The following is a 27953-nucleotide window of genomic DNA, read 5'->3' on the forward strand; positions in this document are numbered from 1 at the left end:
CATGCATACGCACGTACGCACACACGGCATGCACCAACACGTACAGGTGCGTGTGGCGCATGCACACACACACGCACACGCGTGCACACACGCACTCACACACGCACAGCCGCACATAGAAACCTACTCTTTTGTATACTGACAGACATGCAAGACAGGCGTTGCACAAATATAAATGTCGGTACTGTATCATGCATGCATTGAACTACACACACACACACACACACACACACACACACACACACACACACACACACACACACACACACACACACACACACACACATTTGCTGACATGAATGCAACCTATCAGTACTTCGTTATTTTCATAATGTTCAGAATTTTGTCCTGCTCTCTCTAGGTCGTCCTCAGACGAGCCCTCCATCTTCGCTTCCAGTCATCCCGGTTCTCCATACATCTGGCCAGTTCATTGGACTCCTGCGTCTTTCTTGAGTACATCCACATACTGTATGTTAATGTGGGACATCCTCTTGATCGATGCCCATGTGTTGGTTCCCACAGCACAAATTTGCTGGTTGGCAGATCTTGATGTCTTTGGTAGTGTCCTGCTAGTCTCATTCTCCTGGCTGCTACTTTCTGGCTTACCCTTGGTATTCCCTCATACAGGGTCTTGTTGGTAACATGTACATTCTTGCTGATATGTACTGCATGCAACATTCTGGTGTAGCACCCGTCTAGAGACTTCTGCAGGGTTGGCTTCAGGGTCCAGCATTCACTGCCATATACAATAACAGACTATACCGTTGCATAGAAGGAGCTGAGTTTGATTTGATAGGGAGGGTAGATTGGAGTTCCATACACTGGTCATGCCGTCAGGGCCCTCCATAATTGCCATAATAAAGGTTGTGTGCACGTAGCCTGGTTAATAAACCAGACCGAATCAGCCGTTGGCAAAAAAAAGTTGCCTACCAGCGGATTTCGGTCTGGCGAGGCTCAGTAGCACGCCTCTTTCCTACAATCGAGAACAGGTCGGACCAATCGGGACACGGTATGCAATATGGGCGGGCTTTGGTACAGTGACGTTCAATGCTTGAGACTTTTGACTGACAGTAGCTCTGACCAATTGCGTCAAAGAGAAAATGTTTGAACCCGCCCCCCGGGAAATGAAATCCAAGTGGAGCCAGCCCAGACTGATATACCGCGACAGTGTTGTGTGATATTAGTCTGGCTTATTAGCCAGGCTAGTGTGCACGCATCCGCCTGAGTGACAGCAGACTACCGGGGCGAGCGCTGGCGCTTTGGCATGGGGGGGTCAGATCAACATATGGAATGAATTCTGTACTGGCCATATATGTCTTGAGTGTGCAGGGTTTGATGAGGTCAGATCAACATATGGAATGTCAGAACAGGAAGGACAGGTGGGGAAGGATCAACATATGGAATGTCAGAAAAGGATTTGAGGCTTGAGGTCAGATGTAGAGTTGCTGGCCGGCTCCATAATTGCAGATCTAGGTCATGATCCAGTCTTCTCCATGTATGGTTATCCAGGGTTAGATGAGGTCAGTGTCATGATCTTCATATATGGAGATGCTGTATATGGTGGCGTGACGTTTCACAACGTTTGATGTCACGAGGCCTAACCATATATGGAGGCGTGATGTCACGAGGTGTGACCATATAGGGAGGCATGATAGGTGGATGTGTGCACGTGGATGTTTGTGTGTACAGTACACATGAGTGTAGGCCTATACTGTATGAAAAGTCGCTCATCTCTCTCTCTCTCTCTCTCTCTCTCTCTCTCTCTCTCTCTCTCTCTCTCTCATATGATTACTCATGGCTCTCGGGTACAGAACAGATGTTCCAGGCCACCCAGCGCCTCATGATCCTTCAACACAACTTAGACTAAACAAAGAAACAAAGAAATACACAGAGAAGGAAAACAATTCCACAACTGGATGAATGATTATCACGGCACCGCTGCATGACGAATCGTTGTGCTTACACGTGTTTGCGTTAGGTAAGAGGGCCCTCCATTCGTATCTTTATATCTCATTCCTGCAGTTACGTGTTCGCACCATCTGTCTCTTTTACTAACCAACCTCCAAGGGTGGAAGAAGTATGATGATTAGTAAAAAGGATTAGGAACAAACTTTTCAGTATTACCCGTATTGCTTCCAAGATCATCCGACTTCCTACACCCACACTTTCTGATATAACAATATATAAAGGCCATCACACAGCTAGCACTTTCGATATCAAATGACACAAACTGCCCCGCCGATCTGTACACAGTGGGGAGTCTGGGGACCTCATGTTTTTGTATTGTCTTGGTGTTATGTGCTCTGTGGTTTTTTATGTGGGTGTTGAACAGACTGTGAAGACGAATATCCTTCGGGACAATAAAGATTATTATTATTAAAAGTAAAAGTAGCAATACCACACAGATAATTAAAAGGCCATGTATTCAATGTTTTAATTGGCATCCAACTACTTATTTTCTACAATCTATTCTACAAGATCACATCGGGATGCGTTGTGAGTAGGGATGGGCGATATGAAATTGCTGGCCGATATCAATATCCAATATAATTAATTTCTGCCCATATAAACGGATCAAACGGATATCTCCGTTTTTTTATGTTGGTGTGTTTCAGGATGGTGTTTTTCCTTTCCTTCTGTGAATGTGTATACATTATGTTATTTGTATGCAGACAAAATACAACCTTGAACCTTGTACCTTATGATCTCATTCTGTATTAAAACAAAAAATATTTTTTATTATTTTTATTTTTATTTTAAAAATGTATATGTCCACTCCATTCTGAAAAAGGCTGATAAACACTATTTGAAAAAAGCAACGGTTCTTAGTCCCAAACTATAGGATGCCCATATCCCAACATAAACAGCTTGAATGAAGTATGTTTTATTTTCCAATTTATTTGTATGTTCCAATTTTTTTTTAGCCTTTTGAAAGCTTCCCCAGAAAACACTGATAGAATCTGCAGCCTTCATGATCACAAAAGGTTTTTCAGGCTTTTTTTTCTCATCTTTTTAACACAAATATCTGCTAAAACCATGCAATATGTTATTTTGATATCGGTTCATATTGCATTTTAAGGCCAACATCGCCGGATATATACTGATGAATGATGACGATTAATTGCCAATCCCTAGTTGTGAGCTTGTAGTGTATTGGGTATTAACTGTCATTTTTTTTATTTTTTACATGTTCCAATTAATGGATCCAATTATTATACAGACCATTTACATTTCACTTCGAAACATCAACGCTAGAAGAAGTAGTGCATTTATTAACACAAAAATATATCAGGGTTGTTCCTGGAGAGCGTATAAATCAGTGGTATTTTCATAGTTGTCATTGGATATGATTTTGTCCACAATTCCATGCTGTATACGAGGAGATAACAGGCAAATGTTAATTAAAAGAATTCTTCCACATTATCTAATTGTGTAGAGTTCAATTAAGTAATATGCAGATGTTTAGCACCACCTGGAACCCCCTCAAGGATGGATGGACGGTCCCCGGACCACTGTTTGAGAACCACAGGTATAAATCACCATATTTTGGTCAGGTGGTGATGGATGGTCTGAGGGAGCCCCCCTCGCAGCCGAACCACGGTGCCACCGTGGGAGTCCATGTGTCAGGAGGAGAGGACATGGTTCCAGAGGTGGTTGAGAAATGGTCTCTGTTTAAATTCATAGAATCCTTTTCATTCCCCCCCCCCCCCCCCCCCCCCCCCCCCTCTCTCCCGAGTCCAACCGGCAGTGCATTGCTGTGTACATTGTGTAAACAGGACTGGAAGCTACTGTTCATTTTGACGACTAAAGCTATTAGGACCGACATTTTTTCGTTGACAACCTTTTCTCACTGGCGCAGACGAAATGAAAACTAAGCTATGTTGACTAAAGCTACGACTATACTGACAATTTCATTAAGCCAAATATAGATCGGGCATTGCACGGCCCACCAAAATACATCTTTGTCAATTAAATCGACTGTAGATTTAGTCAACCAAAATCTTAGGATATTTAGTCAACTAGAATGCATAAAGTGAGTGGCAAATCGATTGGCAAAGTCAGTTTAACGCAATCTGTTTGGATGTATGAGCTGTTAAGGAAGTCGTTTTTTGCCACTCGGTAGACGTTCCCGCATAACTTCCGGGTATGATGATGTCACGTGCATACCACTAAAGCATTTCTTTCAGATGACTAAATTATGACTAAAGCTAAACAATGTTTTGTTGTCAAAACCAACGCTGACGGGAAGAGCAACTGCCGTGTAAATACACCATAATCCAGTGGAGATCCAGTGGGCCCCAAAATAATTGGCAAAACACTGTGGTTTTATGTTCGGCACAGATTTTATTTGAGGTTCGTCACTATTAATATAGATTTTGCCTTCTACAGCTATACGCATGGATTTGTTACACATACGAGTGCCCCAGGACCTGTGTTGGGTGTTACAAGTACTGCCGTTACTGTAATAGAATTACTTTTTCAAGTTAAGGCGTAACCTAACGGGATAGTTTTGCGGAAGGAGGAGAGGACACTGGAGCAGCACGGACATTTTGAGCATTTTATTTCATGTGCTAGTATACAAAAAACGACTAACGTTTCGACCTAGAAGGTCTTCATCAGTTTTGCAATCGGAGTACTCGTCTCTGTCAACAGAGAATTGCACGGATGTTGCACAACAATCAGTGACGGATGCCTTGCCAACTGCCAGCAGTCTGTGTTGATTGCATCATTCTACTGAATAGGTCACCACTTTGGGTGTGACAGTGTCACGCGGGTATTACTGGTTTGGTTTTGTATTACATGAATGTGTTGCACTTGTGCAACATGGCAAAGATTGAGACAGAGAGGTTAATTGTCCTTTAGTACGGTTGTAGAAATATTCACATTACTTTTGGATTTGTTGGTGAAGAGAGTACTCTCTTGCACTCTTTATTTTATGTTAATCAAACTTAATCGTAATGAGCTGTAAATTAATTTAGCATACAATTATTCCTTGTGTAGCACCAAGCCAAGACCCGGCCCTGCACAACAACAGCCCTGCCAATTGGGCTCAGCCCTATATTGGCACGGCAGGTTGTGCGTCGGTCTCGCGAGTGGGAGAGTGGGGTTCAATCCCCGCTACCTGCGTATCACTACAATCGCAAAAAGGGTTTTTAATCATCTGTAACGGAAAAGGAATATAACAAGTTACTTTTCCCAGAAGATAATCCGTAACGGAATACTTTTTTAACGTCCTGTAAGTATACGTTTTAAAGTAACGTTACCCCACACTGTTTTATGTCTAGGACAGTTTGGACAGATGTGGGTTTCAGCGTAGCGTGCGCAAAACTAATCACTCGTGCAGAGTATTGATAATTCAGACTGTATGTATGCGGAAACACTGCATACCCACGCTGTGTGAGGCCCAGTGTCATCACTAGCGGTAATTACAACTCCTGGAGGTTGTTTGTGAGTCAGGGTTCCGCAACATTATTCCTAGCTGATCTCAGCAGCCTCATTACTGTGACTATGATGCTATGATGACAAATCCCTCTCACCTTTAGTTCTTATGCGAAAGTTCCCCCCGCGCATAAGAACAAAAAAAACCTTGCTTAATTAACCCCACAAGACAGAAATATGTATGAACTCCTCTCTGTGTAATTAGGAGATGGTGTGGTGCTGTACGTCTTGGGTTCAGTTAATGTCAGCACAGAACCTGAGTGAGTTATTTCAGAACTCCCATAATTGGTGTGGAGCAAAAACAAAAGGAAAAAAAATCTTGTTTGCAGTGAATACCTTAGCCCATACAAACTGCACAATAAAAACGAGATTTAACAAGCTCTCCGAGAACGTCTCGTTGGATGTTTTAAATTGAGTTTTGAACTTTAGTGGATTCCTTTTTCTTTTATGTTTTTTTGTTTCAGAAGCATTAAGTCTGTGTGAAAGACTATTTGCCATATGCTGTGTACTTGTTGTCAACATTTGAGTTGCACCACCATTTCAAGAAAGTGACTAAACTGTTATAATTGCTTGTTCATGTGGAATGGGTTACCAAATTCCATTAGCTCTAATTGTCAACTTGGGGGCGGCAGTGGCTCAGGCAGTAGAGCTGTGAGAATGTAAAACGGAAGGTTCCGGGTTCAATCCCTTGTGTCCTTGAGCAAAACACCCTTTTCACATTGCCCTGTTATAGCGCCACCAGGAGGCCGGTTTTCCTTTACGCTACTACTATTTTACTTTACTACCGTTTTTACTATTACTCCTAAATTTTTAACATCACACACATCGGTACACATTATCTCTATAGTCATGTGATCAAGTCGGAGCTGTGTGATTTTTCATAATATTCCATCAACCTACAATAAACTACCAGACAATAAAGAGACAATATGAACTAGAAAAAGTGCCCTTCTGGGCACAGGTCTCCACCAGGAGGATAGGACTGTGATGTGTGATGTTTGGCAAAATATTTAGGAGTAATATAAACATGTTTTTTTGTAACAATTTTCTTCATTTTGTTGAGGAAATGCAGAGCCAGATCACTCATAGCATCTCTGAGGATAGAATTCTGGATGAGCAGGACATGTGCAGCATTTTGAAAACTCCTGAAAACTTTGGAAGACAATGTTAGCCAATCAGTGTACAATCTGAGAAATCCAACAGACTCGTCTTGATCACATGACTACAGAGATCGTGTGTACCGATTTGCGTGATATTTGGATGAAATCTGTGCGACTACCATAAGCAATGTGTTTAGCAGAAATCGGCCTCATGGTGGCGCTATAACCGGCAGATGTGGAGGGATGCAGGGAAAATGTTTTTCCATGGCCTCTAGGGAGTGCGCATACATAAGTTGTATACAGATTGATGCAGTTATAGCTAAAAACAGGAATTGGCCTGTTATAGCGCCACCATGAGGCTGATTTGGAAAATGAGTGGCATGTCGTCCTCGGCCTAGTGGAAATGTGCGTGTATAATTTCACGGAAATTGCACACTGTTTTTGTGATTTGTGGCATTTTGTTCGAAACGGACCATAAATGTGAGCTTTGGAAGCCAATATTAGCCAATCGGGATGGAAGATGGGAAATGGTGCAAATCCGTGTTGATCACATGACTATGTAGATAGTGTATACCGAATTGTGTGATGTATGGATAAAATGTGTACGGGTAATCTACAGAAATGTGTTTTGCCTAAATCGGCCTCATGGTGGCGCTATAACAGGCCGTTGAGGAATATTTGGGGCAGAGGTTCATTGTTGGCATCCATGGAGTGTGTGTGCACAGTTTGGCATGGATCGGGCCAACGGTACCGGAGATTAGCTGATAACGGACGGACGGAAGGACGGAAGGAAGGAAGGAAGGAAGGAAGGAAGGACGGACACACACACGGACGGAGTGCAAAACATACTCTCTCCCCATGCCTTCGGCCTGGTGGAGACAATTAATGAGGCACATTATGACGTACATTTTCCCTTCAATGTCGATGGGAAATTGAACTAAAGACAAACATTAAACCTGTGTAAAAAGACAGCCAACTAGTGCTGCACGATTCTTCACGATACAATTAGATTGCAGAGGTGTCTGAATCTAGATCTCTTGCATTGGTGTGTACTGGGCTTTAAAGGGACATTTCACCGCTGGAAGAAACTGCAGTAACTCAATGTTAATAGTATTTGTAGTAGATAACGGTACTACAATTTGAAATGTGCACCCTATATGGCCAGAAAAATAATGAAGTCTTCAAGTCTGAGTGTTTGACTAGAGTTTGACTGGATTGCTGAATTATTACAATGCCCATAATGTAGTGCACTCCCCCTCCTTGTGGAGAGGGGGGAGGCTGCGTGGAGGTGTGACTGTAGTCCAGGAAGGAAGTGAAACCACATTGTCATGACAGGTTTTTGGTCATGAACATGACTAAAATTGTATATAAAAAAACATATTACACACACAAAAAAACCCAGGAAAGTGTCTTGTGTCCTAAACATAATTAAAATAAGCTCTGGTTGCCAAAGGGGTGAAGTGTCCCTTTAACTGGTTGTATCAATTTATTTATTTTATGATTCATCATAATTTATCATACATTTCTCTGCTGCCCCACTAATAACGGGCAGGCATGTTATTTTATCCCTCTGTGTCGTTCTGTCCACATGGGAACTAAGTGACTGGTTATTCTGCTGTCGCACTGCGGCTGCGCTGACGACCAGACATCAGATCAAAAGGCAGACCCTCCTGAGAGGTCCATGATTTATTGTGGAATTGGATAATGTACCATCCATAGGACCATTCGAATAGCCTTTTGACACACACAAAACGGCGTAACAAGTGTAATTGTAAAATGCATTTGAGTAAACTGACAGAAAGATAAGTATTGCCTTTATAATTGATTCTGGTGTGGCAGTGGTGTGAACTGTGGACTGTGTACTCAGGACTCGGGAGGTAGAGCGGCCGATTGGGAATCGGAAGGTTCCAGGCGGGCTCCCCCTCTGTTACCATCAAAGTGTCCTTGAGCAAGACACTGAACCCCTAATTGCGCCCGATGAGCAGGTTGGTGCCTTGCACGGTTTTCCTCTACCGCCTGTGTGTGGATGTCATTTGTAAAGCTCTTTGGATATCATATGGGCGCTGTATAAATGCACTTACTGTACCGTTTTATTATACTATCCTATAGTAGTGGCGTCTTTGGTGGTAGCCTAATTTAAATATCACGATGCTTATTCCCTGAACAGCACAGGAGTTCCAGGCAAAGTGAAGGTGAAACACAGAAGTGCAGACAGAAATCGATTCATACACGATTACTGAGAGCCGAGAGGTTAACGTCAGCACCGATCCCCTCACTCTGCATTCAGCTGCTGTCCGGTGGAAATCTTGTATGTCCAAAACGGTGTCTGTTCAGGAAATGTGACAAAGAACCCATGGCTGAGGGAAGTAGGGGTGCTGGGGGGGCTGGAGCACCCCCTCCCCCCAGGCACAGCCCCCCCTCGGACAGGAGGGGGGAAATAATAATAATTTTAATCAAAACAGATTTCTGTTACTAGGCTTAATAAATATGCTGTATCACAGTATCAGCACCTTATCCTGGTTATTTGCATGCAGCCTGTGTCAGTTTGCTCATGCGTGTGGAGAGGGAAAGTAAAAGCCACTTTTCTGCGTGAAATTGCACGAAAATGCGTGTGCACGAGGCACGTGCACGCGCATTTTGCGGCACGCTCTAGCGCTCGCACCCCCTACTGAACGTTCAGCACCTCCTAGTGTAAACATCTTCCCGCGGCCCTGAAAGAACCATATGCATGTGTACCCAATGACCGTGGTGGAAAAAGTATACTAAGAATTATCAATCCTGCAATTTAGTATAATAACATATAATATATTATATAATATTATATCATATATATAATAATACTCTGTTACAAGTGAAAGTCTGGAATTCAAATGGCTATTTTGAAATGGCCGAAATGTATTTAGGGCTGAAGTGGTTGATGTATGTTGTGTCTAATAATCCAAATCTATGAAGTAACTAGTAACTAAAGATTTGAACTGCTTTTTGTGTGTGACACTGTTGTACTGTATACAACAAAGCAGGGCATGAATTTCTGAAAGCAACGTCAAAAGTTGAACTATTATTTAGATACGAGGTTTCTGCCCGACAGCGGCGAGCACCCTCTCTTCGTCTTGGAGCCAAAAGAGATGTGTGCACAGCGGAGGTCAGAGGTCAAATGGAAATGGATGAGCTTGGACTGTACACTCACAGTTCCAAAATGTCAGGAACCAGGTGCACAATGGGAAACGGAAGTCCGACCAAGAATTTAAATCAGTGATTCTCTGCAACCTTTTGACATTTCAAGGCCCCCTGGTTTGATGCATTAGGTCACGGAACCCCCCCCCCCCCCCCCCCCCCCCTTTGGTACCTTTTTCTTTCTTTTTCATCTTTTTTATACTATCTGGGACTCCGATATAGCATTTGGTTGGTTTTCACCACCAAGTGTCACTGTTGCGCAGCCTAACATACACAAATATTAACTGTATATATGATGATTTCGGGTGTTACAGTACAGTACAGTACAGTATAGTACAGGGACCTCCTGGGGTCCCCCACACGGTAACTCTGTCATTTCTCAACTATTTCGGATGAGGGGCGGCTCGCCGGAACCGGGCCGGCTCCCTGGGCACGTTTCTGAGAGTCTGGATGTTCTGGGGACCCCCCGAGGACGTCCTGGGGACCCCCACACGGTAACTCTGTCATTTCTGGACCGTTTCGGATGCGAGGTGGCTCGCCAGGCCCACATTCCTGTGGGCCTGAAACTTCCGGGGACCCCCACACGGAGTTGCACCACTCACTTCACACGGGTGTGAATTTTAAAATCCGACTTGAGCCACATTCAGAGGTGGTTTCAATCAAATCTGATTTCAAGAGATCTGTCTCAGTCTGAACGCAGTGCCCTGATCAAAATTGGATGTGACTTGTTTGTGTTTAGACTGTTTGTGTTTAGACTGTGTTTAGATTTTCATTGAAAATCGGATGCCAATCTGGATGTGGCACAAGATCTGATGTGGCAACTTAGCATTTAATTGGCTGCCGTAGTCACTAGTCACCTATCTTTCTGATTGGCTGCCTCATCCCTAGTCCCTAGTCCCCTGCCTCGTCCCTAGTTTATTTCCTTGCGTTTTTTTCGCCATTTTTATATGAAAAAAATAATAAAAATAAAATAAAACAAAACGCAGCAGTCGGCAAGGTCCTTTATTCTATGAATATAATCCAATCAAAAGAGAGCAGCATGATGGAAACCAGCGTTTTGCAATACAGTAGCAACATGCTGGAGTGATTTTAAAACCTTTTAATTTCAAGCATATTAAAAGCTATGACATGCATTAGGCATTTTATTTCGTTTTTCATCTCGGGGTCCCTATAATCCAGTTTGTACACTCTCAGAGTGTACCCGTAAAGAGCGTCCATTTTGGAGCCTCGAGTCTGACATTAGTACATTAGTGTACAGTTAGAGCCTTACTGTAGTCTTTGTGAAACGGACTTGAGCTACAACTGTACTCGGACTGCTTTTGTTTCCGTCTACACCAAATCTCCTTGCCCCAAAATATATTATTTGTTATGACATATTATGGTTCAATGTTGAAAATGAGTGAATGCCACTCATTTTCAACTCTCACCCTTTAAGAATTCATCCAACCATGGGCCAGAGCTGCCTCAGCATCATTCATATGCGTGGCCTTTGGTTGGACATGCTCTGGTAACCACGGGTGGCCATGATTATAATCTATAATAACCGCCCTACAATACCAGCAGAATTTAAATGAATACTCTCATTGTAAACGCATGCCGAATTTCTGAATTGGAAAGAATAATCACAACTAGAAATAACAATGCACGGCTTGAACTATATCTGTCCCTGGCTTCTCTATCGCTGTATATCCTTTCTATCTATACTGTATTATCTGTAGCACTGTCAGAAAATAGCTTTGTCGCCCCCCCCGCCCCCCGCTTATTAACCCAAACTCATTCACTGCCAGAGTTTCTCTAGAACAGCCAGCGGATTTATTTATTTATTTTTTTTGCTGTTTTTACTAATCTTTCAAGACCCAGAGAAAAATGTGTTCTATGACAATGTAAACACCAAATATCTCAAAAGAAAGACGAGAGTCTCTACTTCCATCGGGGGGGGGGGGGGGGGGGGGGGTCAGGGAACGGAAAGTAGGAGAAAACTGTCACTTTTCATGATTCAAATTCAAAAGTAGCAGTAGTAGCAGATCTACGCAAGCTCGAAATGCGTCGCTTGTGGATCTGCCGCTATTGGTGCTTTTGTGTGACGCTGTAGTATATTGAGTGTTGTCGTACTCGAGTCTGGTCTCGGTGTCGAGTCCACATTTACATTTACTCGGTCTTGTCACGGTCTCGCCCATAATTTGACACGGTCTTGACACGATCTCGGACCAAGGGACTCGGGACTCCTCCCCCACTGAGTCCACTCGAGTCACTACAATGCAATGAATTCATTGTATTATGAGGAGCCCATTCACATTAACATTAGAATGCTGTCTGGCACTTATAAACAGCTATCTTGTTAAGTAACGGAGCACAGCTGATGCGCCTGCCTGCTCTCGCAGTGTTTTCTGTACCTATCAAATGAGGAAAAAATACAAATAAAATCTGGTCTCTCGGTCTTGACCCCCTCCCACACTCGGCCTTGGACTTGGTTTTGATTTGGACTCGCTTTAGCTGGTCTCGCCTATAGAGCGTCGCAGTCCCGCCTCCTACCCTGGACCAGGAAATGATTCTCCGTTCATTTTCCTCATAGACATTTCAGAAAGTATTTATTTAAAGACGTTTACGCCGCGGACAAAGCCAACTCGAGTCGTGACAAATCATGACAACAAACACAATTTTTTGGGCCGAACAAATAATTAGAAAGAAGAAAAAAACGGCAGGTTACAACACTTTTTTTGTTGTTTTTCTTCTTTGTAATTATTTGTTTGGTCCAAAATATTGTTTGTGTTATGAGTTGTCACGACTCGAGTTGGCTTTGTCCGCGGTGTAACCGTCTTTAAATAAATACTTGTTGAAATGTCTATGGGAAAAATGCATTGGGATTCATTTCCTGCTCCCTGGTAGGTAGGAGGCGGGACTGCGACGCTCTATACAACACTATGATCATGCAGGGCGATAAGATGGATATAAGAGGTTTCTGCCCGACGGCCATGTTATATTCAGAGTAACGCTGTTCTGGTGGGGTTTTTTTTTTAATGACAGCAGCCAATAAGTTGTTAGTGTGGCTCAGAACAAAGTTCATTAGCGTGGCTGATAAACACAGATTCATCAGAGACTCTGTATCATGGTGGAGAACAATGTCATTAAGATCTCTATCTGGGATTAAGTCTCGTTTTCTGGAGCCGTGGTTCAATCCACACCGCTCCGAGTGTCCTCAGAGAGAGAGAGAGAGAGAGAGAGAGCAAGAGACTGTAATAATAAAATAGGCTTCATAAACGTATCTCAGATGCAACAATGCGCATGTACACACACACACACACACACACAGCGTAGAATACAATGGGGTTTTATCATTGTTGTCAGTTAAGGTTTTTGGTCTCTTGAAGTACATACTTGAATGCAGACTGGCTGAGTTTGTTTACCTCAGATTATCTTTGCCATACAGGAGCTGTGTGTGTGTGTGTGTGTGTGTGTGTGTGTGTGTGTGTGTGTGTGTGTGTGTGTGTGTGTGTGTGTGTGTGTGTGTGTGTGTGTGTGTGTGTGTGTGTGTGTGTGTGTGTGTGTGTGTGTGTGTGTGTGTGTGTGTGTGCGCGTGTGCGTCTCATTATTTATTTATTGTGTGCGGAATATTCTTTTACAAGTAAAAGTTAAGTATTCAATAGTTAATTGAGTATACAAGTATTGTCAAAATGTACTTACGTAGCCTACTTTCCAACTGTGTGTGTGTGTTTGGGGGGGGCAAGGCAGTGACCCCAGATGGCAACAGTGAGGAGTTTGATATCCGGACACCCTAGCCCCCTTCCTCTCCATCCTAGTCCATGCACTCAGGAAAGCCATCAGTGGACGAGAGCAGGATCTTGGCTTCACTCTAACACCAAGGAGATCGAGACGACATCCCAAAGTAGTCCTGACAGACCTGGACTATGCGGATGACATCAGCCTGCTCTCCGACAATGTGGAACAAGCTCAGGAACTCCTGAACAGAGTCGAGTTGGAGTGTGCCAATGTTGGCCTTAGGCTAAATGCCAAGAAAAATGTTGAGAAAAATGTTGAATGGTCAGAGTCGATGGTCAGCCACGGGACAAAGATGGTTGGTTGTTTTGTCTATTTTATCTCATTCAGGGCGGGAACCCCTTTTAGTGTTTCTAGCATTGTTATACTTTAGCTGTTGAAAAATAGCAGATCTACAAGCTCATAGACATTTTTTCAACATTTTTCCAAAAAATATTTTTCGACATGTTTTCAAATATTTTTCAAATATTTTTCAACATTTTTCAACAAGCTTGTTGAAAATATTTTTTGGAAAAATGTCGAATAAATGTCGACAAATGTTGAAAAATGTGCTGAAGGAAGTCAAGGACTTCAAGTACCTGGGCTCAAGTACCTGGACTCAACCGAGCAAGACCTGAAAGTGAGAAAGGCACTTGCATGGAGGGCCGTGAATGGCATGACCAGTGTATGGAACTCCAATCTCCCCCGTCAAATCAAACTTGGCTTCTTCTACACAACGATGGAGTCTGTTCTCCTATATACAGCAGGGAATGCTGGACCCTGAAGCCAACCCTGCAGAAGTCCCTTGACAGGTGCTACACCAGAATGCTGTGTGCAGTGATCATCGATCACGAGGACGTCTCACACTACCATACGTGGATGAACTCAAGAGCGCAAAGTACCAACAAACTGGTATTGTATATTAGAAATGGCATATAGACACCATTCTAAGCTATACTAACGAAACCAGAGATGAAATAATGTTCTCAGAAACTACCAGGCAGAGTAGTGGAAAAACCAGGCATCAGAGTATCGGATGAAAACAGGCAGGCGGAGAGAAATTAATTGACCATTTATTCAAAGTTAAAGACAAAACAGCAGAGCTTCGCCGTGGGCCCTGAGCATGGAGCTCAGGACCCCATACCACTGACCGCAGGACGCGGCCAGCTAAGACTACTGAATCATTGCATTTACAAATGACAAGATACACCTTTTGCATCAAACAGAGTTGAATAGTAGGGTGGAGTTACAGACTGAGTGATTTTACCCCTGCAGGGTACTGAGGTGACTGCTTTAGACCAGACATGTTCTCACCCACTAGCAGTTGAATAAACATCAGAAATGTAGTTGAACAATATTATTGACATAGCCTAATTATTATGAATATTGTGAAGATATGGATTGTGCGAGACCACACTGCGGCCAGATGTATGGAGAACCGGGATGACTGGAAGCGAAGATGGAAGGCTCGTCTGAGGACGACCTAGAGAGAGGGCGGAGCGATTATTTCCTTTCTTAATTCTATGGAATATATTGAGTACTATTTAGAATACAAAAATCAAATAATCCTTATGTGCTGCTGGGGTTGAGGTCAGGGGGTCCCCAACATGTGTTAATGTTTGTGTTTACGTCCAGAAACTCCTGTCCAGGACCACCACCGCAAAATGTGATAATTTAGCATCACAGTGAGTCCAATCACTTTGAAAACATTCAATCTACAAGTCTACTCACAATATCAGGCTGCAAGGGTGTGTGTGTGTGTGTGTGGGTGTGTGTGTGTGTGTGTGTGGTGAAACGAAAGTCATGCCAGTGTTTGAGAATGACATTCCTTACCTGGCCAGCAGAGGCAGGTTTTACTCACTTCAGAAGCCTTTCTCTCTTTTACTTTTTTGACAGTAGAGAAGAGAAGATGTTTTGTGAGTGCTTGTCTGGGTTGAGTGGCCGGTCAATGTCAGCCATGTCTGTAGCCTCCGTCTGAAAAGTGGTTAATTCATCTCTGTATAGACTTTGACATAAATTCCTAAGACTGAGGAATTGACCCACCCCAAAAATAGCGTTGGACTCGTTCAGGATGAATGCCGTCTGAACGCAGTTCAGAGGCTGAGGATGATACATAGTGGCTGTTAGACTATTTTGGGATGATCAATCCTGAAAATACATGCTCTTGCAAAGGGACTATGGGCCCTATTTTGCCTGTCTTACCAGTTCTTATGGCTTAATTTAAGTGTGTGGCCAATGCTGTTTGGCTATTTTGAGTGGTCAAATTGCATTGGTCACCCCTCCATGTCTTAAGTTAAGTCATAAGACTCTGGTACTTAAAACACGCAAAATATAGGGCCCATATGTTCCTTTGTAAAGCTGGGGCTACTATTTGTATAATTAGCTTATGAAAAGACAGGTTCTTGTTTTTTTCAGAAAACAGAATAAATAAATAAATAATAAATCATATCTATAAAAACATAATAAATGCTATGAGTCTTTTAACAAAAAAATAAATTAATAAATAGCTTTAGGCAAATTTGTGTTATGACTTAGGCAATTGTAAGTTACTTACTACCTGCACACAGCTGTTTGGGGGATATACGTGATTTTAAGAGGCCAGTGTCATGAAAAGCTGACTTAGGCAAAAACATAATTTTCCTCAAACGACTTAGGCCATTATTTTGGCAAAGGTGACGATATATAACCTACTGTATACTACTTACCTATAACCTAGCAATATAATGTATTCCATATATTGCATGTATTTCCATTACACAGCCACGTAAAATCACACATTTCCATTTTCGAGATTCAGTGTAAACTAATCACCCAATAAGTAATTGTATGACTTTGGATCAGTGTTAATTTAGTCGACTAAAACTATGATGAAAAATGTTCGTCGACTACCGTTTTTCACAGACGAATCCTCTACTCAATAAAAAGTAAACTAAGCTATGATGACAAGACTAAATATACTGACAATCTTGTCAACAAATGGGCCTACAAACTAGACTACAGTGTTAGGAAGGCACTAGTGGAGAAGAGATCCAGTAGAACTAAAAGTCATGTAGTTTTATGTTTGGTTGCACTCGGGTGTTGTGATCTGAAAATAGCACTTGTAGATTGGCTATTTTCAGCATGCAACCATGTGTAAAATCAGCCATTACGACACCATCAAGGTCCGCCCAAAATATGTTTTTGTCGTCAAAATCAACAGGAACTGTTTAGTCTACTAAGGGGCGCATACGTTCGGTTGGTCCGACGTACTATAACAGTCCGACATGTAACAGTCCGACTAATGGATGAGAGATCCAGTATAAGTCATTTTCAATTAGTTGCATGCTGAAAATAGACAAGCCCACAAATAGACAAGCCCACAACAAAATTTGCCGTCAAAATGAACACTGCTTTGGGTCAGCTCTTTTCAGCAGAAAATGTGTTTATATAGTCGAATAGCTCCACTAGTCCACTTTAACTCACACAGACAACATTCTCTGAATCTCTGCATGCGGCGGCATACGATGACATAATAGCAGCAGCAAACACATGTAAACGTCCTTCAATGAATGAGCCATATGTGGAACAACACAACAAATTAGCAGGTGCGTCGTGCTTGATGTGGGATCACACGCACTAACATTTGGAACGCTGCCAAGATGATGAATCCCTCCAGTGTTACTGTTCAGTGGCTGTGTACAGTGCATTGTGTGTACATACATTATAGCAGTGATACCCTCATGCATTGTATAGCCTAATATTAAAACCGCTCCAACACACTTGGGTGTTGTGAATGGTATTCAGCTTTTTCATCTTTCCTCTTCATCATCTTTTTCATCTGGACTGAAGGGGCGGGAGAATCCAGTATAGCCTACACAGCGTTGCTTCTACTGGCCGCAGACCCCCATCTCAAGGCCTTCAAACCTTCAAACCTTATCTAAACATAACCGCAAGCACGGGAGCTGTGCATGTTCGCCAACCTAAATGCATGTTCGCCAAACTTAATGCATGTTCGCCAACCTTAATGCATGTTCGCCAACCTTAATGCATGTTCGCCAACCTTAATGCATGTTCGCCAACCTTAATGCATGTTCGCCAAACTTAATGCATGTTCGCCAACCTTAATGCATGTTCGCCAAACTTAATGCATGTTCGCCAACCTTAATGCATGTTCGCCAACCTTAATGCATGTTCGCCAAACTTAATGCATGCTCGCCAACCTTAATGCATGTTCGCCAACCTTAATGCATGTTCGCCAACCTTAATGCATGTTCGCCAACCTTAATGCATGTTAAATGGTAAATGGTAAATGGTGCATTTATATAGTGCCTTTATCCAAGGCGCTTTACATAGATTGTGCATTACATTCACCCATTCACACACACATTCATACACTGATTGCGGCGGAAGCCATGCAAGGTACCAACCAGCACATCGGGAGCAATTTGGGGTTCAGTGTCTTGCCCAAGGACACTTCGACATGTAGACAGGAGGAGCCGGGATTCGAACCGCCGACCCATGGATCATTGGACGACCTGCTCTACCTCTTGAGCCACAGTCACCCCAGTCGCCATGTTCGCCAACCTTAATGCATGTTCGCCAACCTTAATGCATGTTCGCCAACCTTGATGCATGTTCGCCAACCTTAATGCATGTTCGCCAACCTTGATGCATGTTCGCCAACCTTAATGCATGTTCGCCAACCTTAATGCATGTTCGCCAACCTTGATGCATGTTCGCCAACCTTAATGCATGTTCGCCAACCTTGATGCATGTTCGCCAACCTTAATGCATGTTCGCCAACCTTAATGCATGTTCGCCAACCTTAATGCATGTTCGCCAACCTTAATGCATGTTCGCCAACCTTAATGCATGTTCACCAACCTTAATGCATGTTCGCCAACCTTAATGCATGTTCCCCAACATTAATGCATGTTCGCCAACCTTAATGCATGTTCGCCAACCTTGATGCATGTTCGCCAACCTTGATGCATGTTCGCCAACCTTGATGCATGTTCGCCAACCTTCATGCATGTTCGCCAACCTTGATGCATGTTCGCCAACCTTGATGCATGTTCGCCAACCTTGATGCATGTTCGCCAACCTTAATGCATGTTCACCAACCTTAATGCATGTTCGCCAACCCTTAATGCATGTTTGCCAACCTTAATGCATGTTCGCCAACCTTAATGCATGTTCGCCAACCTTAATGCATGTTCCCCAACCTTAATGCATGTTCACCAACCTTAATGCATGTTCGCCAACCCTTAATGCATGTTTGCCAACCTTAATGCATGTTCGCCAACCTTAATGCATGTTCGCCAACCTTAATGCATGTTCCCCAACCTTAATGCATTTTCACCAACCTTAATGCATTTTCGCCAACCTTAATGCATGTTCGCCAACCTTAATGCATGTTCGCCAACCTTAATGCATGTTCGCCAACCTTAATGCATGTTCGAACTAACGGGAGGTCGAACCATGGGGAAGTCCCACAACCTGTATGAAAAGGTTGTGTGCCAGGGAACCCCAAAGAGGCCAGTCAATCCAAGCTAAAAAAGGGGGTGGCCCAAAATAAATTGCAATAGTAATCGTTCAAGGTTTTTTATGATCCTTAGGGTCATCCAAATAACATATTCAAAATGTACGCTATTATTATTTAAATGATGGATCATGGTCAACTCAAGGGGTTGAACGTTGGGGTACTATTGTTTCGGCCATAGCCACTTGGCAAATGTGATGACCTCATGTCCTCATCACATTTGTGAAGACGGCTATATGGCCGTTTTTAGCCCAAGGAGTGTTTTTCGTGCAAAACTAATGCTTGCAATTGATTCAGAATCATGAATAACCCCTAGTTTGACATGTCACATGCTAGTGCTACTTAAAGCATAGTACCCCAGCTAGAACCCCAATTTGACACGCCCTACAGCATATGCCCAAATGGGCATATCGTATCTGCAGTTCTGGTCTTATAATAGCTTTACAATAGCCTACCTATATCACCTGCATAGGCTACTGTGCTACTGTACTTGCAGAAATGAGAAGTGAACAACAAGGCAGCAACCTTTGCCAGGTGTGATAGTCATAAAGGTGCTGCATGTAGAGAACAGATTGTTCACGAGAGCCTCAGGGGGATCTGAATGCAAATGAATAAACGCAGGAGAGGAAAAACATTGTTTCGTTCCCTGGAAGTCAAGTTTGCACGCAGGCAGGCAGGCAGGCATGGTGGTTACACTACACTCATTATTTAGATTGTTGTCACAATTCACAGTCGTGTTTACATTCCGTACACTAGTCTTCAGCCAACAATACTGCACTGCACCCTGATATAGGGTCTGTCAGGATTACACATTTAAGTTGACGAGTAACACGTTTAATCCCAATGCAGTTTGTTGAGTTGAGCCATATCATTAGGTTTAAAAGCATTTGAAAATACACATCACAGATTAAGTTGAGTACTTTTTGACGGCCCTAAATTGATCTGTTGTTCAATGTATGTCTGTCATTGATTCAATACCAGTAAGACACTTGAGGGTTAGAAGGGCATCCACCTGCGGGGCACGGTAGCACAGTCGGTAGTGCTGTCGCCTCACAGCTAGAAGGTCCTGGGTTTGATTCCCGCTGTGGGTGCTGGGGGCGTGTTCCCTCCTCCGCGTTATCAGTGCCCATACCCGAGGTGGGCTTGGCGAAAGGGCCTTTCTGTGTGGAGTTTGCATGTTCCCTATTGACTGGCTGGAAATTAAACATGTTCAGTGACTCTATAATTCTAAGCTGTGTACTGTGTACTACCGGGGACCCCTGAAAATGCTTTGGCAACGCCTCGGGACCCCCGTCCCGACCCTCCTGACCCCCAATATAAATTGACTGCTACAATAAACGTAATAATAGAGACAATACACCATAAATATACCAGATATAATTATGTGTACTATATGTAAACTCTTCATTTCCATGTTCCAGCCATTCAGTTGCAAAAAATAAAAATAAAATTAAAAAATGTATTTGGGGACCCCCCAAAATAATTTGGCGACCCCCCGAGGGGTCGCGACCCACGGGTTGAGAACCCCTGGTGTAGAGGATGGAGATGACTGGAGATGCAGCAGGAGGGCTCTTTCTCTCCATGGGTTCCAAAGTTTGACCCTGGCCATCACTTACACAACTGATGACGTCAAGTAGGGGCGGCGGTGGGTCAGGGGTAGAGTGTCAGGATGGGAACCGCAAGGTTGCCAGTTTGAACCCGGGGTCCCCCAGAGTTAGTGTCGAAGTGTCCTTGAGCAAGACTCTGAACCCCTAATTGCTCCTGATGTGCTGGTTCACCCTTGCATGGTTTCAGCCGCCATCGGTGTGTGTGTGAATGGGTGAATGTAATGCACAAACGTGTAAATGTAAAGCGCCTTGGATAAAGGCGCTATACAAATGCACCATTTACCATTTAAGTAGAAGACGGCTCAATGTAGTAACCTTGTTTTATATTGTATTTCATTCTTTGCTGCTGCTGCTGCTTGTTGTAAGATGTGTGTACACTAATGTGATTCAATCTGTTGTACTGTACTGTATTGTACTATTACTGCTATTTTGGGACCCAATAACTGGGTGGCTGATGTTCCGTGACCGTTTCTGGCCTTGGAATTGAAGGCTGAAGTGAATCTACTGTGTGTATGTTGAGTTGTATCTGCCGTTGAAGGTTGTAACAAGGAAAACATGTTCACTTGGAATTGAAGATAATGATATGGATCTCTATACAGTGTGTCTCTTGTCGCTGTTGTTGAAGCGTATGAGTTGTTGTGACAGGATGGCTGTATATTGGTTCATGACTGACTTGGTGGCAAAACCTATTATATATTATATTACATGTGTCATTCTCTAGATGGCTTTTACACTTAACCAAACTAAAAAAAGGTTGTCACAAATGTGACCGGTGGGATTATCCCAAATAATTGTGATTAGACGTTTATGACATAATTGTGGCAGGGCTACCCCAATCTACTAGAAATAACAGCATCAATATCTTAGGGCTTATGAATGGACAAAGGGCTCTGACAGGGAGACCTAATACTTTAAGTCCAGCACAAAATTTGTCAAAGCAACATTCCCAAATATTTGACAGATGGCTATCTATATTTAACTCAAGTACTGGGATTGGGTACTTATTGGTCTACCACTGCATATTGTAAGGCATAATATTCACCAATTGTGCCACTTATAATGGCAGTTCTCAAAGTGGGGTATGAGGACCCTCAGAGGTCCTTGAGGGGGTTCCAGGGGGTCCCCAGCAAAATCAGTTAAGATAGCATCAACTCAACATTGTTTAATAACTTTAAATCAATGTAGATTGGCTATTTTCCAAAATATCTTGAACATTATTGAACATTTTGGAGAAAAGAAAATACACAAATCTTGTATGGGGGTGTCTGGCACAAAATATTTTCAGATGGGAATCCGCTGCCATATACCTATTCATTTGGGGGTCCTTGACATGATAAAGTTTGAGAAACACAGTTATAATCTGTGAAGCCAGTAAGCCGCACATTTAGTGCTGCCAATGATCCGATATATCCGGTGTTTACGCAGTAATGCTGATTACACTTTTCGCTGCGCGTCTGATTGAAAATGTGATGAAAGTGCAAAGTGTCAGCCTATACACTTTTAATGAGCTGCCACTGCAGTGCTGCTGACTATTGTGGCTTTTTTGTTTGAGACTTGGAGTGAGTTCTTTTAATGCTTAACTTGGTGCATTTATGTGTTTGTACAATACTGTGTGTGTGTGTGTGTGTGTGTGTGTGTGTGTGTGTGTGTGTGTGTGTGTGTGTGTGTGTGTGTGTGTGTGTGTGTGTGTGTGTGTGTGTGTGTGTGTGTGTGTGTGTGTGTGTGTGTGTGTGCGCGCGTGTGCGTGTGCGTGCGTGCGTGTGCGTGTGCGTGCGTGCGTGCGCGCAATATGAGCAGTTTCAGGCTTTTGTGGGTTTCTACAGTACTAGACTGAAGTGTGTGTGTGTGACGTGTGTCAACGCAATTTCAATATTGGATGTCCTGTGATTTGTGATTCTCCACAAACGGGAACAAAGCTGAATGGTTAGTGAGCGCGCCTAGGACACCGTCCAGCCGCGAAATTCGAAAGCGTATTTGTGCAAGGATGCGCTGTTATTGGCCAGTGCACTTGTGTAAGGATACGCTGTGATTGGCCAGCAGCCACTTTGAGCGGCAGTTGAGGCAAACGCTCTCCCCAAAACATGATTTACCATTCTGTGCCTAATGGGTCGCAACTCGAACGAAGCTGAGTCGGCTCAACGTTTGGCACGGCAACTCGCCGTGCAGGTGCCTTACGTGGCTCACGTTCGCTTGTGACGGCGAGCCTCCGCCGCGGTCTAAAACTATACTTTATCGGCCCAAAAACTATAGTTTAACGTTGTTTAATGCAATCAGATAGGACTTTTCTGTTTGGATGTTTATTGTTTATTGAATGGATCCCCATTAGCTGACGCCGGGGCGACAGCTAATCTTCCTGGGGTCCATAGTCTGCAGTTTTTGTAGGCGAGAGGCACTTCCGCGTTGCCAACAGAAGTGGGGCATGGTAACCCGTGGTTATATGATTTATTATGTCACGTAGTCGTAGAATGTCACGTCCCAGCCAGGTAGATTTCAGCTCTCAGCAATGTGTCAAAGTGTCCCTGAGCAAGACACTTAACCCCTAACTGCTCCCCCCGCTGCATGCGCTGCTCTGTGGGCAGCACTCAGCTGGGTGTAGCTGAGACTGTAGTTCCCCGCTGGATGTGAAATAAATAAATAGAAGATGGGAAACTCGAAACAATAACATAATATTATTATTATTATATTTTGTTTGTGAAAATTCCACCATTTTAGCAGTTGTGGCAGTTCTGTGCTATCGTCCATCCATCCATCCATCCATCCATCCATCCATCTTTTTTGGCCACGCCACATAAATTGCATTTCCATACATGCGAATGGAGTCTGACTCTAGCTGGTTACGAGACTACAGGGTTGATAAACAACCCCTTCAGCCATTCAGCGTAACCAAAAAAACTGACGCCATCTCCAGTCTACCTACACCATGTTTTTTTTTTGGGCTTGACCCCATTTTATAGCTGCTTGCAGCTATATTTATTATTATTTTTTGCAGAAATGAGAAGTGAATAAAGCAGCAACATTTGCCAGGTGTGATATTCATAAAGGATCTGCATGTAGAAGAGAACAGATTGTTCACGAGAGCCTCAGGGGGATCTGAATGCAAATGAATGAATGCAAGAGGAACAAGCATTGCATGTTTTTTTATTCCCTGTAACTGAAGTTCCCAGACATGGTTGTTGTTACACTCATTATTTAGATTGTTGTCACAATTCATAATCCTGTTTACATTCTGTACACTAATCTGAAGGGGATTTAGCCAAAACATACCTCAGCCCGATACTAGAATTAATAGCAGCGTCAATGTCTTAGGGTGTATGATGGGCAAAGGGTGCTGATGTGGCGTAATTGTTTCCTGGGAAAATGTCAGCCATTGAATAGTACTATTGTAAATTGTGGTGGTTATTCATACTTATAGTCATATGTATCATCATGTGTCATGTCACTTAATGGTGTTTGTAAATTACCTACCCAGTCAACATCAGTCACGTGACGTGACGACCTAGATAAAAGGGAGGTTGTCACATACAGTTGGGTGCCACCGATATTGTCCCTTATCATTTGACCCATTTAGGCCTGACCTCAAAATTTAAAAAAATCCTTCTAAATCCTCTAGTTTTCTGAAATAAATATTTTCACGATTTTTCAAAAATAGCAGACCTACAAGCTCGTAGCACGCCACTCGGTGGCGTGCTATGAGCTTGTAGATCTGCTATTTTTCAATAGCTAAATTATAACATAATGTTTAAAACACCAAAAGGGGTTTTGCGCAGATCACGCAAACCTCAGCAAAAAGAAAAGGACAATATCGATGGCCTCCAACTGTACTAACCATTATCACCTGATGAAGGCCGCCTGCGGTCGAACACCATTGGAGCAATCCTGTGTGCGGACTCTCTTCTTTTCACTGTACTTGCCTTGGTCCGGCACCAGCCAGGAACTGGATGTGCGCAAGCCACCTGCCTTTTAAGCCATTGAAAAGGAACATGTCTGTGTCTGGCGAATGTGTTTAAAAGCAGGACGGTTCCAGCACAAGATGAGACACTGTGCGGTGTACATATAAGTACATTTTGTGGAAAAACACACAAATGAGTAAGGCTGGGAAAATAACCGAAAATCATAATGAAACAGATCAACATGTATAATTGCCTTTTTATTATTGATGACTAAATTGATTAGCCTTAAAGGTATATTCAGTGATTTCACTTAATTCAAAATTTCAAATATCTTTTTTGGATAATCCCCCCTACTATAAAGTGTGCTGACCATATAAGGAGTTCCTCCCTGTTCCTCCAATCATGATCGAGTGGGGCGGGCATTGGTGCACGTGCTGTTGGTCTGTTGTACTTCCCCCACTGTAGAGCGTGTGCATGTGCACATCTTGTTACCGGGTGGACCGTTTTTTTTCTCCAAATCACCCAAATCACTGAATGCTCCTTTAACCCTGTGTTATCTACTTCGTTGTACAACGGTGGCATACAGAATAGATGTATAGTGAAATCGGCTCATCCGCAGACTCACAATGTTTCACTCCGCAACGATATAGTTTCACTATATTAATTTAATATTTATTGAATAATCGTCTATTAGGCAAACATTTGGAATAATGACATCAATTTGAAGGACACGCAATCTCTCTGTCTCCTTCTGCAAATAGCTCCAGACTGCACCCCCTCCCCCGGGCCACCCCATCCCATCCCACCCCACCCCAGGGTGACCTGGGTACAATTTGTCAAGCTGTTGTCATCACATCACACAGAGCCTCCAACAGCTATCATTTTTCCTGGACATACAAGAGCCACGGTCTGGCGGCTTGCAGGTCCATCCACGCGGACAGATTTGCAGTGGTGTGAAGTAACTAAGTACATTTACTCAAGTACTGTACTTGAGTACAATTTTGCCGTATTTAATATAACCTTGCTGGAGAATTTCATATTATCAGTATTTTTACTTCTACTCCACTACATCACAGAGGCAAATATTATACTTACACTTACTATTTGAATATTCTTTGTAGATTTTGATTACAAAACAAAACATGCATTAAAACAACCCAGCCCTACATTTGGGCCATTTGAAAATAGCCGATCTACAAGCTAACAAGCTCTTTGAGCTTGTGATTGCTATTTTCAACAGATATTTATGTTTGAAAACTTGTTAAATGTGACATTCTGCATACTTTCCACTTGGTATTTAAAGTACATTTTGATACCAATGATGTAGTGCTTTTTCCACCACTGCTGATGTGCTATGCGGCTGAAATGCTCGGTGATCCGATGCACCACAGCGCCAGCGCGGGACACACAGGCTACTGAGCCTTTTTGGACGGCATAATTGGCCGGTAAATTCGACCCCCGTCGTGCGACAGTGCATGGTGCTAAAAATGGCTCGCATGTGCCGTGTGCATGGATGCCTCACGTCATGATTTATATACCTGGCTTGGCTGTGCTGTGCATCGCGCCGCGTGCACAGAGAATAGCTAGCGACGTGTTGCAACCACATACTGTAAGGCATGTTCCCAAACCTTTTAGCTCAAGACCCAAAAGAAATTAGATGTCTGCCTGCGGGACCCAAACTAGTGAAAACAGCAGATCTGCAAGCTTGTAGATCGGCTATTTTTATTTTCGTAACTTTTTTCATTTTATGCATAAAAAAAATTATAATTGTTTTGAATTGATGAAAAGTGGTGATTTATTTTGTTTAAACTTGTTCTTATCTTTTGAAAAAAATATAAAATAAAGAATACACAACAACATAACATTTTGTATGCAAATTTGACACTCAAACTCGGATAACTCTACACCAGCACATAGTACACAGGCTTCTGCAATAATGGAATAATCCAATATAAATTACGTTCATTTATGTTATGAATTATCAATAAGCAACCAATCAAGAAAGCAATCAAGAAAGAAGCTGCTTATAAGTTAGCACCCAAAGCTGGTGCTCACAGGCCCAATAATGAATGTTATGCATCTCTCTCTATCTCTCTCGCGCGCACACGCACATACATGCACGTTAATGCGTAGCATGAATTGAATTGGAAATAAGCATGAATTCTACCATCTCACTCTCTATCCAGTTCCAATTTGCCGATGTTGATATGTTTCCCATCTTTCGTATACCTTTGTCCCAGACTCTTTTCCCTTCTGGCTCCCAAGCTATGGAATGAACTCCCCATTGCAAGATCTGCAGAGTCACTCCCAATCTTCCGCCATAGTCTGTAAACTCAACTCTTCAGACACCAATTTAGCCCGTAGCACTGGCCGCAGCAGGCTTATGGAAAGGCTAAAATATGTATGTAATTTTTAAAATTACAACAACAAAAAAAAGTAGGCTAATAGCCTATAATAAGAAGGAGAGGTTGCAAGCCCCCCCCCTATGAATCTCACACCAGGTGTAATTTAAAAAGTTTTAAATGGGGAGTCAAGATCTTTAAGGCCTGTTGGAAGAGCTGTGGTGACAGCTTGGATCTGTGCTGATATGCTACAGGCCTATAGCCAGTCACAGGTTAGACAGGCAGGCAAAGAAACATATCTGTCAGTGTTTCACATTTTGCTTCCCTCAATATTTGTAAGTTTTTTTTCTCTCTTTATTTCAGAACCGTATGCGTTTTCCTTTGTTTTGTTTGTATCTGTTGTGTACATGCAGTATGTTAACTGCAGCTCTACTAGAGACCTGGGAGAATCCACTAGCTTTGGCAGTGTCCGCCTCAGGTGGTGATGTGTGGAGCGGAGCGGACCAAGATAATTGGCTGGCGGGGGTGGCTGCGAGGGGGGGGGGGGGGGGGGGGTTGGTCTTGATACTGCAGGGGGACATTAGACTGACATTGTTTTTGATTTGAAGGTTTGAAATGCGGCCCCACCCGTGCCCGTGCCTGGGCTGGTCAATTAAAATCACACAGCAATTTATTTGATTTGATTTAATTTTATATCATCTAATTTAATTTAATTTTTTTTTTTTTCTTGCTTAGCATCCGACTCAGCCATCGGCTAAAAGTCCCAGATGCCCAGTCCGCCCCTGTGGGTGAGCGTGTAGATCAGCTATTTTTGGAGCGTGACACCAGTGCACAACCAAGTATAAATTGCCCTATAGTTACCCAAATACAATGCAATATGTCAATATATATAATGGCCTCTACTGCAGCATTGTGCGATATTGGCTACGGCTGAAGCCATCGATATATTCAGCCTAGAGGGCGTTGAGTCTGGCCAAAGGCAAGCAAAGCGTGTCATCCATTGTGTGATGCTGTGTGTTTGACCGTTGCGCTCTAGCCACTTCCTCCACACTCGCACTCGACTTGTAAGCTGAGGATTTCAAATATCACAGGGCCTGGAGTACTGCTGGAGTACTGCTTCAGGATCT

At 43.0% G+C, this 27953-nt stretch overlaps 1 long non-coding RNA gene across 1 annotated transcript in view; it reads left to right on the forward strand.

Annotated features, from left to right (window-relative positions):
- The window catches only part of LOC306933376, a 43523-nt gene extending 17350 nt beyond the window's left edge, over positions 1-26173 (forward strand). Inside the window, exon 3 of the long non-coding RNA XR_013791216.1 lies at positions 25246-26173. This is a non-coding gene — a long non-coding RNA (uncharacterized lncRNA). The remainder of the gene's footprint in view (positions 1-25245) is intronic.
- Positions 26174-27953: the final 1780 nt, after the last annotated feature.

Source organism: Electrona antarctica, assembly GCF_951216825.1.
Source record: "Electrona antarctica genome assembly, chromosome: 12".
Taxonomy (NCBI): Eukaryota; Metazoa; Chordata; class Actinopteri; order Myctophiformes; family Myctophidae; genus Electrona; species Electrona antarctica.